Source organism: Erithacus rubecula (genome assembly GCF_903797595.1).
Source record: "Erithacus rubecula genome assembly, chromosome: Z".
Lineage (NCBI taxonomy): Eukaryota > Metazoa > Chordata > Aves > Passeriformes > Muscicapidae > Erithacus > Erithacus rubecula.
The window spans coordinates 2,865,763-2,879,511 of NC_136661.1; the positions used below are offsets into that span (position 1 = coordinate 2,865,763).

Genomic DNA, 13,749 nt, shown 5'->3' on the forward strand with positions numbered 1-13,749 from the left:
CTCATGCTCATACAGTGACAGCAAGATGTTACCCTGCCAGCCCATAGATGATAGTTAGAATGCTATGTCAGTTCCTTAGAAAACACATAAACAAGGGCAAATGAAATATTCCCCTGTAAAGCAGAAGAGAGTTTAAGTAGATTAGGCTACATTATAGCACTTCAGTTTATCAAACATTTAGTGTTTAGGATGTACAATACAGCCGTATGTGACTTGCCAACTATCTGGGCTTCCCCCACTGTTTCTGGTTTGGCAACAACATGGTTTTTCACCCTGTTGCAATGCTGACTGCCAAGGAGACATGGCCAGCTTTCTGCTTCCTGTCTTCCTCTTTGTTCTGGCTTGGCCTGCATTCTGCCTGCCAAGTCACAGATGCCAAAAGCTTATACAAAAAGGTCAAACAACTAAGGCTTGAAATCACCTATGCCAACATTTGTATTTCCCTTCTATTCCTCTGTATTCAGCTAAATGGAAAGTACACACCACATAGCTGAGACAGGCAAAGAGTGTATGAATTATAGTTGGATGAAGTGCTCATGTAGCAGGGAGCACTGAATCTTTCTTAAAATTCTTCTTATGGAAGAGCTAAAGATATATATAATAACCTTTTGCTTTTGCGATTTTGTCTCTCCCCTTCCTCACCCAACTTGGTTTTCTTACTCTTGCTGTTTTACTATATTTAGGAGTCAAGTTCCTTTGGATTTTAGTACTACAGATCTCTGCAGTTGGATCTGCAGCTACATTAATATCTGTGACCCTGTTGTAACCACTAAGAAAACTAGGCTTCCTGTAATACTTATAATTGGAAATTTCTAATAATAAGTATGTAGCTGTACAGAAGCTAAACTTCATCAGCATAAATCTGAAAACTGAACTGCATGGTTTTATATATTTTCTCCAGAATAAAATTTGTTTTCCTGATTGTGGTTCAGACTCTGCTCCCCTTTGAGGCAAAAGCAGAAAAACGTATCTACCACTTCTCTATTCCTCTAATGTTTCTTATGATAACTATATTAGTCTATTGCTTTAAACTCCAAGTTTTAAACTAAACACTAAGACTGATAATGTAGCATGATTGTAGACCAAATTGCATAGTTGTAGGGTAAGCCTTCTGTTCAGATGATTCATCAAAGCCCAGGTTGCAAAGCACAGCTTGCTATTTCAGTCAGTCTTCAAAGAAATTACTCACTTTACTCATCATCCTCTCTGCCTCTTCCCTACCCTACACACCCTTAAAGAGAAGGTGTTCTTTTAAAGTAATGGTGAGAAGCAAAATAAAATGAAACACAATGTCGCCTTCAGCAACAGGCCTTTCATAATAAGCAGTATTGGATCATCTTTTAATCAGATGAGCAAGAAACCTGTACAACTCTTAGTGGTTTTACTTTGTTTAACTAAAAAATACTTTACTGGACACTGCAAAAATTTCAGGGTTGAAGAATATTCCAAGACATACAGTGGTGGCACAAGGAAGGTAGAGAGACAATGCAAAGGGAAGATAGGGCAAAGAATGTATTCATACAGGTAGTTGCAAGTTATCTTAGAGTAAATTTTTAACAATTTAACAATACAGTAAATCTTTAACAATACAGTATGCCTCAAGTGAATTGTGGACCTAGATCTTGCGTAAATGGAGCTGCCAATGTCTAATGGGGTAACTGTGCCCTTTCTAGGGTCAAATATTACTTGTGAAAGGCACACATGCAAAAATATGTCAGTTTTCTGTCACTCTCTGCTTGTAATTTAATGGAAAGATGCAGTCCAGAAAATCTGCCATGTTCTGCCCTACAATCAGTGCACTTCTTTTTTCATGCCTTATAACTTAGTAACTGTTATTTTTTGACATGTGAATTTTTTATGTGTGTTTAGTCTAGTCTTTTTTTTTTTTTTTTGTAACACTGCAACATACTGATTACATTTTTTTCCATCTGCTGCTTATTAAATAGACTTATGCTAATACATTTGGGAAGGCAGCTATCTTTTTGGTGTTGACATATGCCTCTGCTGAGAGATCCTCATGTGGCTGCCTGTATTCTACATGAACTTAATGTAAGGCTGTGGTGTGTTGTTTGAAATGGTGTAGGTGAGAACCATGCAAAGATACCTGCATTTGCTGTGACCGAGCCAAGCCATATTTTTTCATATAATGAAAAACACTCTAGGTTTGCAAGCTTAAGAGTCTTCCTGGAGTGATGTTTTCTGGGCTGTCTCCTATGTACAGTCGCATACTGTCTGACAAACTGTGGTAACCTCTAGACTAAACTTGGTATAAAACTTTAGTTTTATTCTTATTGTCATGACTGTCTGTCTTCATGTGCTGTTTCCATCTCCTGAACACTTACATCATGCTGTTATCAATAGCTATGCGTATGGAAGTGATTTCATTGTTCATTTGATTAAAATAGAAGAAAGGGTCCATGCAGTATTGCTAGTGTTTCCTGGGGCACACAGAGCTTTAGGCTTACAGCAGACAAACTGACTTGATCTGGAACGTGCTTTAATGTTGTTACACAGATTTAACTTTAGAGATTGTCTATGTAGGAAGACTGGTGCCAGAATCTCTTTAGAAAAATTGGCCAAACTGTGTGCTGGTCTATGTTTGGTTTCTGGAGATTGCTTTGCTGCTGGTGGAGTGCTTCTCTTACCAACCCTGATGTTGCATTACTCTACTGGAGGCAGGTCACACACCACAGTTTTCCTTCGAAAGTGGAAGTGAATTTGGGCCATTGAAAAGAAGAGCACCATATGAGAAGTGCTTATTGCTATGGGGCAGAGGGGGAAGCAATCTGGGAAGACTGCTGTCCAGCAAACTTAACTGTGCTGTATCCTGGGATCAGTGCCTTTTTTATTCTTTTTCTTTTGGGTTTTGTTTTGTTGTGTTTGTTTTTCTTGGTTTGTGACTTACTAGTGGGCCCTCTTAAGTGCTTGCCTGTCAGTCACAGCCACTGGGTGGAGAAACACAGCCCTAGGCCAAGGTGAATTTCATGTGAGAATTTTATTTTCTCATGTTCTCACCATTATTGATACCATACTGGTGTCCTGAAAACCTCCATTGTTGTTCTTGCTTTCTTTAAAATTGGCATTAAGGACATACAGTTGTTATTCACAGGTACAACACCTCCTGGAAAACTACTTGAAAGGATAAAAGCATTTTGTGGCTTTGGAGGTTTACTTAATACAGCTATTCATAAGTGCAAAATTTTATGTCAAACGTAACAATTGGTCCCATCTGCATATCAGTAAAAATTCTAGCAGCTTCATGGAAACCTGAACTGCTCAAAATTAGGCTTGGCATTGAACACTCTTCTGAATTCACTTTAAGTTGACCAAGCAGCACAGGCAGATTGACTTCACACTGCTCTGGGGTTTTGGTAAGAACCACACCAAAAAAAGGCTGGACTGAAAAGAAAGCTGTAATAATGTTCACCCTAGGACATGTTCTCATTTCAGAGTTGTTGTGTGTTTGTGGGGTGCAGGGATAGACAGGCAGAAAGGAGGAAGGTAAAGCAATATCTGAGTTTGCAGGTTTCCATTAGGGTATTGTCACATGCTTGAAGTTAGTCATAAAAAATCTGCCATAATTTCACTGCATGTGACTGAGCTACTGTGCAGTACACTGTGTCACATCTAACTCCTTCAGGTCACGAGTTTTTGACCCATTTGTTCAGGAAAACAGAGCTGCCAAGGGGCTTGAATACACATAAGGTATTAAACTGAATCTTGAACCTGCTATGTGAGTGCACAATAGGGAAAATGATTAGTACTGTTCACAGAAGAAGGGCAGTGCAAGTATGAAGTTGCTACTTTTTCTTTAAAGGGTTTTTTTTTTTTAAGTCTCAAATATTTCTGTAAGGAATGCTATTGTGAAAGTGCTGTTGTTCACATTTATTCCTGTTCTTTCAGTAGTGCACATGAGAGTCAACGTGTTTAACCCATTAGATTTCCCCTTCTCAAAGCCCAAAACATTGGTTATAAATAAGCCTGAATCTATTTGAATTTATAGTCTCTGCACACACACACACATATATGCACATATACATGAATATAAAGGGTCATTAAAATGGAAAGTTATGTTTGGATTGAATTTTATTTTATATATTTGGCTAGCAGAAAGTTATTTTTTAAGAATTAATGGGCCTTTAATAAGAATCTAGATCCGCGATCACAGAAAATGTTGGATATGTAAGGTTACTTGTTCTGGCTTCATGTCTTGGAGCAGTTGGGTGGTACAACTCCTTTTCCTTTATACAGAGACAGAAACTTGAGTTTCTGATATATTTTCAGTAAACGTGTACCAAGTTTTTTAACTCCAAAGACTTTTTTCTTTAATAGTTGCAGACCAAACCAGTCATGATAACTTTCTCAAGGTCCTGCTGTGATAGAGGAATGGTAAGAAAATAAGCCTTAGAAACAGTGGATGGTTAAATAGTATTCAAGGCACTGCAAATTACCAGGTGCAGAAAGAATTTTGAGTCAGGGTTTTTGTTCTCCTTCATTCTCTGCCCTCACCCCCCCCCCCCCCTAATTAACACTCAATTTTTACTCATGCAAAAAACCCCAACAACTAGTAAGCAATAATAATGAAAGCCTTGGAATTTGAGCCATCTGGTTTTTTAGATAAAAAGTAGTATCCTTTTTTTCAACTATATAATACCCTTAGGTATTGAAAGAACATGTGCCAACTTTTGTAAATAAAATGAAATTAAAAGACCAAAAGCAGCCTCTGCTGTATACTGAATGGACAAGCATATTTTAAAATCTTTCAAAACTGCAACTGGTATTGTATGTATCAGGTACAATAGTCCTTGTCAAGGAACTTCACCTACATAGATGATTGAAAAGTTTAGGGAAATTGGAAATTACGGATCTTAAAAGAAGTGATGTGTGATATCTGCTGAATATTTTAGAATTTCCAAGCAGATGCTGGCATGTGATATTAGCCACAAAACTACAGAGTTGTGTTGGGCAAGCACAAATGAATATGTTCAAATAGGATTTAATACCTTTTTAATAGCTTTTGACCTGTAGGACTGCAATAGCGATACTGTTGCTAGTAGGGAGATGAGGAACCTATGAGAAAAATGTTCTTTAAACTGCTTTGTTTTAAACTTGAAAGTCATGGTTTGTGTGGTTTAAACCAAGATAACTTTTTTCTTTTTATGTTACATGCTTTAAAAATAATTCCTTACATGTATTTGCAGAACGTCATGGCCCAAACTTTAAAACTGAGTTGGTCAAATATTTGTATGCTTTAGTCAGTTCTACATTTTAAATTCTTCTGGGGCACATCATATGACTAGGTATTTCTAATTTTTATCTACTGTAAAAGGTCAAAGTAGAGTGAAAACTTATTCACGGGTTATAAGTTTTTTGTCACTATTGTTTCGGTGCTTTCTCATCATTTGTTACAAACTTGTGTATAAACATGGTACCTGTGAGCACACATGCAATTACAATCAAGCTTTGAACCACTGGCAAGAAAAGCTGAGGTGATTTTTCTTATCCGGTTATTTTATATTTCTTACTTAGTGCCCATTAATAGATTTAATTTTTCTTTTGTCATGGTTAGCTTGTTTTAATTGTGTCTGAGTGTGTGGGTCTATGTGTGTGAAAATGGATAGGCAAATTAGTGTATATTTCATCTATGAACTTTTAGATTACAACAGATGAATTAAATCCAGTTCATAAAGAACATGTGTATATACTTCCCTTTGAGATGTTGTTTTCACAAAGATCTCTGATATAAAAATGTGTTACTTGAGCTATGGTGTTCCTTATACAGAACTATGGTGTTCCTTATACCCTATGTCTCTTACAAGTAAGTTAAGTAGCATATGATTTTAAATTTCTGAACTGCTGAGGAGTCTGTCTTTTATTACTGTATGATTTAGTGAAGAATGCCATGCACTTGGAAGAAAAAATACTGTCCTACAGTATTTGTTGAACTATGCTTTTTTGTTGTTGTTATTTTAAACTGTAATTTACTATAATGTGCTTCATCCAAAACTTGCTGGACCAACTTTTCATTGATTTTAACATCCTTTGTCTGTGACTCATGTTAACAAAACTGATTTTTTCTTAGTCTTGTCATCATTATCCCTGCCCTGAGAATATTGTCTTACGTGGTGGAAATGTGAATTTTATCTCCCTGAACTCTTTTTGTTTTACTGCTTTACAGTTCAACAGAAAGTGAAATCCTGATTGTATGGGACTCAGTGGTAAAATCTACATTGTTTTCCCTGAAACCAGAATCCGTGCAGCAGGTTCAGGTTGAACATTAAGTAGAATTTGTTCACAGAAAATGTGATTAGAAACTGGAGTGAGCTGCCCCAGAGAGGTGATGGAGTCACCATGCTTGGAGGTGTTTAAGAAAAGACTGGATCTGTCTCCTAGTGCCATGGTCTAGCTAACACAGTGGAATTCAACCATAGGTTGGATTTAATAATCTCAGAGGTGTATTCCAACTTGATTGATTCTGTGATTATGTAAACATCTCAGCAATATGCATTGTATATATGTCAAGGTCAACTCTGTCTTACAGAACAGAATAATGTTGATGGTTTATTATTTAGCTGAAGGTATATGCAAAGAAATTCCTGTTATTTGCTTGCAAATATGAACTTTTAAATTAATATAATCTATCATATAATTGCTTCCTATTCTAAGCATCACAATAAACCTTCCACTGTGTTCTACCTTTCGCTTTTTGTTTTCTGAAGAATCGGTTAAAAAAGGCCCTTTATGAAGCATACTTAATGTAAAAGGTCATTTTAGTTTCCAAAACTGACTTCTGAATATTTTTGAGTATCCACAGTATCCTCCACATGGAGAAAATTAAGCATTTGTATCTCATCTTTTCCTTCTGAATCCACCAACTTTTGGAAAGAAATGTCATTCTTTCACATTCATCCACATGTGGCTTGATACCTATGTAAATCTCTTCTTAATGTACATGTCAGAAAAGCTCAACTAATATTATGAGGTATGGGAAATATTTGTTTCAGGCCATGAAAAAATGTAACCCTTTCCTTGACTTAAAAATATGTGTGTGTGCGTGTGTGTGCGCAGATAGATATGTATATATTCCATGCACAACTTACAACACAGCTGGGGAAATTTGGTCAGTTTTCAATATGAGCAACATATGGTCTTTATAAATTGTATAAGAAATATTTTGAATGAATAAGTGTTGTGACTTATGTCACATAAACAAATAAAAGAATTTAAATTAAAAAGATACATCTATGCATGGGTTATAAAGCTGAAAATCTTACTATACATTGCTATTACTATGTATTGCTATATATTACTATGTATTGCAATTAATATTGCTATTTTAATTCTTGTAAGCGCTTCTAGGTCTTTGAATTTCTTTCAACTATATAAAAACTGAATTTACTCCCAGATCTCCACTTCTTAACTAGGGCAGTTTAAAAACTAAACAAGAATTGAGTCAGTTAATTAATTTAAATGAGATTACAAATCAGAAACACATTACGTAATGTTGATTTAATTACCATTTTTATTTACCTAATTAAAATACTCTGAAGGAAAGTTAACAGTCTTGACAATGGCTGGTTGGGTGGCTTGGCAGAGGCAGATCTGCTGATAAAAGGGGAGGTAAAGCAGGGAGCCTGCCATGACCCGTTGGGCTCCGACGCCCCAGCCCATCGCACGCCACCTCACTGTCAGCCCACGTGACACCAGCATTGCCCCACGAGCCCAGGCGAGGGGATGCTCCTCCAGAGCCAGGGACATGGGCTTCACCCAGCCCTGCTGGCCACAGGCGAGCTAGTCCAGGTGGGAGGGCGTGGGGGCATGTGGTGGATGGGTCAGCTGGGGCTTAATAGATCTTGCTGTGTCCCCAGTCCATCCTGACCAGCTGCCAGCAGAAGAACCTCCATGGCCTGAGCCCTAAGGGCTTTGTGAAGTGGCATGCCTGCTCAGGCTGAAGCCTAGGTACCAACACCAACAGACACTTAGCTTTCTAGAGTGAGCAGTCAGCTCTGTGCTTTGCTCCTTTTTTAGGCAGGTGAAGGTTACACAGAGCACTCTATTAAAGACATGAAGAGCCTAAGTCACTGTTGCTGCTTCTGGTGCAACACATGGGTGCTAATGCAGCCTGGCTGCAGAGGATCACCACATCCAGCCTTGAGGGTAGCTCCTGCTGTTGCACTGGTCTCCTGAGAGGTCCCAAGCATTCCTGCTGGGTCACTTCTCTATGCTGCTCATTTACCACCAGTTGTATAAATACGAAGCACAATAAATATAGGATTAGCTCTTCATGTAGTTACCCAATGCAATAGCAGAGCTGTCTTGTGAGCACAGAGGAAGTTATTAAAAATAAACATAGCAGAACAACATTTTTAAAAGAAGTCACTTATGTTGTGGGTGTTCCCAGTCATGAACTCATATTGCTAACAAGTATATACTGTTGGAAAAATATGCAAGGGCAAACACATCTTTCTCATAGTGAAGCTCTACTTGTTTTTTAAGGTGCTGCTTGTTCTTCATGTGAGCTGTTCTTCATACCATATCTCCTCAGGAACATTTAATCATGGAATCCTTTAGGTTGCAAAAGACCTTTAAAATCCTGAAGTCCAACTGTAAATCAAGTCCACCTCCACACTATGCCCTTAAGTGTCACATCTGTATGTCTATGGAATACCTCCATGGAAGGTAACTTCCTGACTTCCCTGGGCAGCTGATTCTGGTGGCTGGCCACCTTTTGGTGAAGAATTTGTCCTAGTGTCAAAACTAAACATCCCTTGATGCAACTTGAGACTGTTTCCTCTTGTTTTATCCTTTAGTACTCAGGAGAAGAGACTGGCCCCACCTGATTAAATCCTCCTGTCTACCTCCTGTAGAGGGCAATAATGTTCAACCTCCTTTTCTCCAGGCTAAACATTGCCAGCCCCTTTAGAACTCCTCACAGGACTTGTACTCTACCAAACAAATTGATGGTGGTGAACATTTTATCAGAGGAAATCAGAGGCAAAATTTTCTGGAGAAGTGCAGTGATCTATGGACATGTGAAAAATAAATGCCTCCTCAAGTTAACACACTTATGAAAACTAGAGTGACATTAGCATTTCTGTGTTTATAGCAGCCTTTCACTGGGAACTATCTGCTTTTCAGTGGATAATTTATTAAACCATTTTTAGCTTGTTTATACCATAAATTAGTTGTCCTATCAAAAGGGTTGGTGTGAATAGTGCTATTAAAATGGTACAATAATTCTCTATTGTCAGTTAGAGAAAGACTTCACAAAGAAAGACACTGCTTTTGCAAAATGAAATTTTTGCAAGTATTTAGGAAGTTTGTTAAACCAATCAGTTGCTATGTCAAGGTAAAATAGTGCAGGCAGTAAAAGGTAGTTATGTAGTAAAATTAGGGTAATAATAAGTAATGATTTAAAGTAAAGGGATGAAATTATTTATCTGTTTGTTTTATGGATTTTTGCTGCTCATGTTATTTGCTTTGGAGAAGGGGAAGATATCCTACTTTTCTTTGCTATGGATGTTCTGAGAGTCTTTGAGAGATCAAGAACTGATTAGGGCAGGGGCCGAGATGGGACACATCCTCACCTACCACACTGTTAACATGTGATCCTGTGATTTTCAGGGGTACAACCATTTGCCTCAAGTGATGTCAGATTGCAAAGTAATTCTTACAGTCTAGAAGGTAGTTGTGATTCTTGTTCATGATAGTGACTCTGTCAGCTGTCAGGTCAAATGCTGTATATGAATGTGAAAGTTTGAACAGCACCATACATGGTTTGATGATGGCGACATCTGTATGGTCAATTATCCCTCATACCAAAATCAGAGACTATAAAAAAGCAAGCATGTATTTACCTGTTGGTGAATGATTAAATTAGTGTCTGTCAGCTGAGATCAGCTGAGGCTGATCAAAGGCTGTCCTCATAGACTGTGGCAAATAGAAATGTGTTCACTGAAACCACTTTATTTCATTTAGTTTATTTTGTGAATGTGATGCCTATGAACAATCTACTTATTTCCCTAAGACATGACTCTAGAAAGTATTTTTAGACTTCAACAGATTCTGCTGCTACTTGTTTTCAATGCCTTTGATATTATGCTCTAACAGAGAGCCTTAAAAATAAAATTTCTTGTACAGGATGGGGCATAAGGAAGGTATAGCAGCTTATTTTTTAAAGAGAGTACCTATCAGCTGAAAAGTGAAGGGTTAGGTTACTAAATGAGAAATATATAAATCCTTCAGGAAGCTGGTGAACAACAATGGGACTTTCTTGGCTTTGCTGGCATGGGTGTCCTTCCTGCTTGTCAAAAACAAGGTGGTTCAGATGGAGAGGGCATCTCATCCTTTGCTGGCAAACCATCAGCTTTTTAAAAAATTTTCCTATGCCTTATGAAACCAAGACTTTTCCTAGTGTACTACAGGAAAAACAGAAGCTTATTTTCTCACTTGAAGCAGGCATCAGCAGTCAGTTTGTATTTACTGTGGCTGCACTGAGAGTTACCTGAACTCATAGATGCTCATTGTGATCAGTTAACGGAAATGAAAACCTAGGAAAAAAATTAAGCATAAAATATATGTTAGCTTCTTGACTCATCCTTTCATACAGTCTCCCAGAAGCAAGAGTAATTTGATACAGAGTTTGAATGTCTTGGAGATAGCTGTGCTAAATTGTGGTAAGTTATACATGAAGTACATCAGGGTTACAAGACGTGTTAAAAGTAAAGTCTGGCTTGAACCTATTTAATACAAGCTGTTCATCCATGGGGCAATAATTTACCACAGACAAGTTGTATCAGTCAGCACCAAGAAGAGCAAGGCAGAAGATGTGCCACAGTAGCTGTGAGTACCACATAAAAGCCATTTTGTGAAGATATATCTATATATCTATATATCTATATATCTATATATCTATATATCTATATCTATATAGATATAGATATAGATATAGATATATACATACATATATATATATATGTGTATATATATATATACACACATATATATATATGTAGGTGACCTTTTGTTCCTTCTCAACAACAACAACAAATTTAAGGGAACTTACAGTTGGGAGCTACCTAATTGAGAATGACAAAAATTTCAGTTGTCCTGCGTAAACATGATGGATTTTATTTGCTTCTTGTTGTGTATCTTTTCATCCAGCTTCTAGCTTATGAAGTTGCTTGGGGTTAGGTTTTCTTTTGGTGTTTTGGTTGCTTTTGCTTTTGTTTGTTAGTTATAGGGTTTTTTTGTTGTTGTTGTTGTTTTTTAATGTGTAAGAGTTATTTGCTGGGACAATTGAATGTGAATCCAGATAGACAGACAATGAGTTTGGTTTATGTCTTTCTCCATCACTCTGGAAGAAAGGGCTTATGTTGTTAATTAGTGATATTGTACAGATGAGGACAAAGAAAGATTTAAAGTGTCTTAACATGTCTTTTTCTTCCTTAGCTTCTGTGGCTTCCCAAAAAATGCCTCTTACTCCCTCTTTTAGAAGAACATTTCTCCGATGTATCTGCTCTTTCAGTGTTCTGCTTATATGAAGTTATTAATATAATTTAATCCTATAATGACCATGATTCCTTTGTACTTTGCAAAGCTATTTGCATCCAATCAGAACAGAAGAGTGCTTTATAATTACTGACATAAGTAGTAGAATTGGATTCATCACAGGCCATCTCAAGTCTGTGTCTTTCATCTTGAGGATCTGATGCTTCTCTGTGTTTTAAGTGCAGAGTTCCATAGCTTGATGCTCTCATACAGAATAAAATTCTTTGATTTTTCAACTGTATTTAGTGAAGGCTTAGATAAGTTTCTTCTCATATTCTTCAATAATTCTTTGCTTTCTTAAAATCTCATTGAGATCTCCGAAAACAGGCTGAGAATCAATACGTAAAAGCCATGATTATTAAGTAGTTAACAAAACCCAAAGCTAAGTCTGACTGGAAAATTGTAATGAATAGCTAACTGCTTATCCCTATAATTAGAAAATTCTTTGCTAAATTTCTTATTATAATAACAATTGTTTAAACTGCCATTAATCTTTAAATACTGAATCCAGAAACTAGAAGTAAAGGCAAATTGCTGTTCAAAATCTAAAAATTACTTCACTTTGTGCTTCTTTTAAGTAAATTTTAACAGAAGAAAACTTCAAAGGTTATTTTCTGGTAGGCCTCATTAATTCAGTTTCAGATGTCTCTGATCCTGAAGCTATGTTGTTCAAGCTTTATTGGGTTTATCTACTACCAATTGACACTTCAATTAGCCACACATCTGCAGTAGTTTTACACTTGGACCATTCCTGTGTGAAATTAATCCTCTCTAACAATCTGAATTTAAATAATAGTATTTCTGGTTTGCAGAATCAAAGAATGTCTACTAGAAGAATGTCTAATTCACACAGGAAAAAGGACGATTCTTCACACATCAGTCTGTATGTGGAGAAACGTTAGATTTTTCGTATTTCTTGTAGATGATTAAGTTTTCAAATTAACTTGATTTAATTCTTTTAAGAGAAGTATCATGTCATGTGAAGAGCCAGACATACTGAATGGCTGCACACTGTGCTGCACACTTGGACTCCTAAGAGTACCCAGGTGCCAAGCCATGGTAAGGGCAGAATCCAACTCACAGTTTTGCCCTTTGTGTTCCCTGCCCAAGGCTGAGGAAGACAGATGAAATTGCACAGGAAATTCCTTCAGTGTGCATTTATTGTGTACAAGAGTGATTTAATTCAGTATTGGGAAAGTTGGTTGTTTTTTTGGACACTATTGGAACTGAGTTTCATACCTGCCTTGGGATGGCAGTACTCAGGTAGCTACCCAGATGTATATATTTTGGGATGACTGCCAAGCTTAGTAGGTCCTTAGATCTACTTAGTTTTTGATCAACTTAGCAGAACCTGAGCTGTGAGAAGGATTTCCATCTCAATTAATATCTTCTGTAGGATCAAGCTTGTGTTAACTTAGTGTTTGAGAGACATGTGAGTCAAGCCATGTTTATGAAGTTACATAACAGTGGTAACAGATTTCAATGAACTTCTTGTAGCAGGTAGAGGGAATCTCTCATTCTAAGGTGAGGACTACATCAGCTATAAGAAGAAATAGTAATTGAAGGAAAATATTTATTGATATAAACCGTTCTTCTTTTCTATATTGTTTTATGCTTTATTTTGGGCACAGTAAGCATCAATGCATTAAATAACTCTACATCCATCTGGAGTTCATTTGGTGGTAACAATTTCTATAGTGCTATGATGCAATCTTTTGCTGTTCTTACGCTATTGATAACACCACTACCTTTAATAAAATCTGTATTTTTTATTCAGACTTTAAACCAGCTCCATTTTAGATGCATGTATGTGGAAAAAATGGTGGTGCTTCATTTATTTTTTTTCTCTCTGCATTTTTTCTTTTTTATATCTTTGTTAATTCTTGCAGTGGAACAGGATTTTGTTGTCTTATCGATATGGGGATACAGTGAAAAGCAGATGTTTTTAAGAGAAACTGTTTTTATGAATAAGGATATAATTTATTATTTGGTGCATTAACAAGAAATTACATTCTCCTCTTGATTCAGTAGGTGCATGGGGAGTAAAAAGAACACAATTGGAAGTCTACAGTGTTTGAGTTTTGTTAGCTTTTATGTTACATAATCTTAATTTCACAACAGCAGCTCTCACAGCAGGCTAGGAACACAAAGACCATATTGTATTTAAACAGGCTGTTATATCCTTGTTGCAGTCATGAG

General features: G+C 36.8%; 1 protein-coding gene across 8 annotated transcripts in view; it reads left to right on the forward strand.

Annotated features, from left to right (window-relative positions):
• Positions 1-13,749, forward strand: part of NFIB (nuclear factor I B) — a 155,625-nt gene that overhangs the window by 76,673 nt on the left and 65,203 nt on the right. The window lies entirely within an intron of this gene.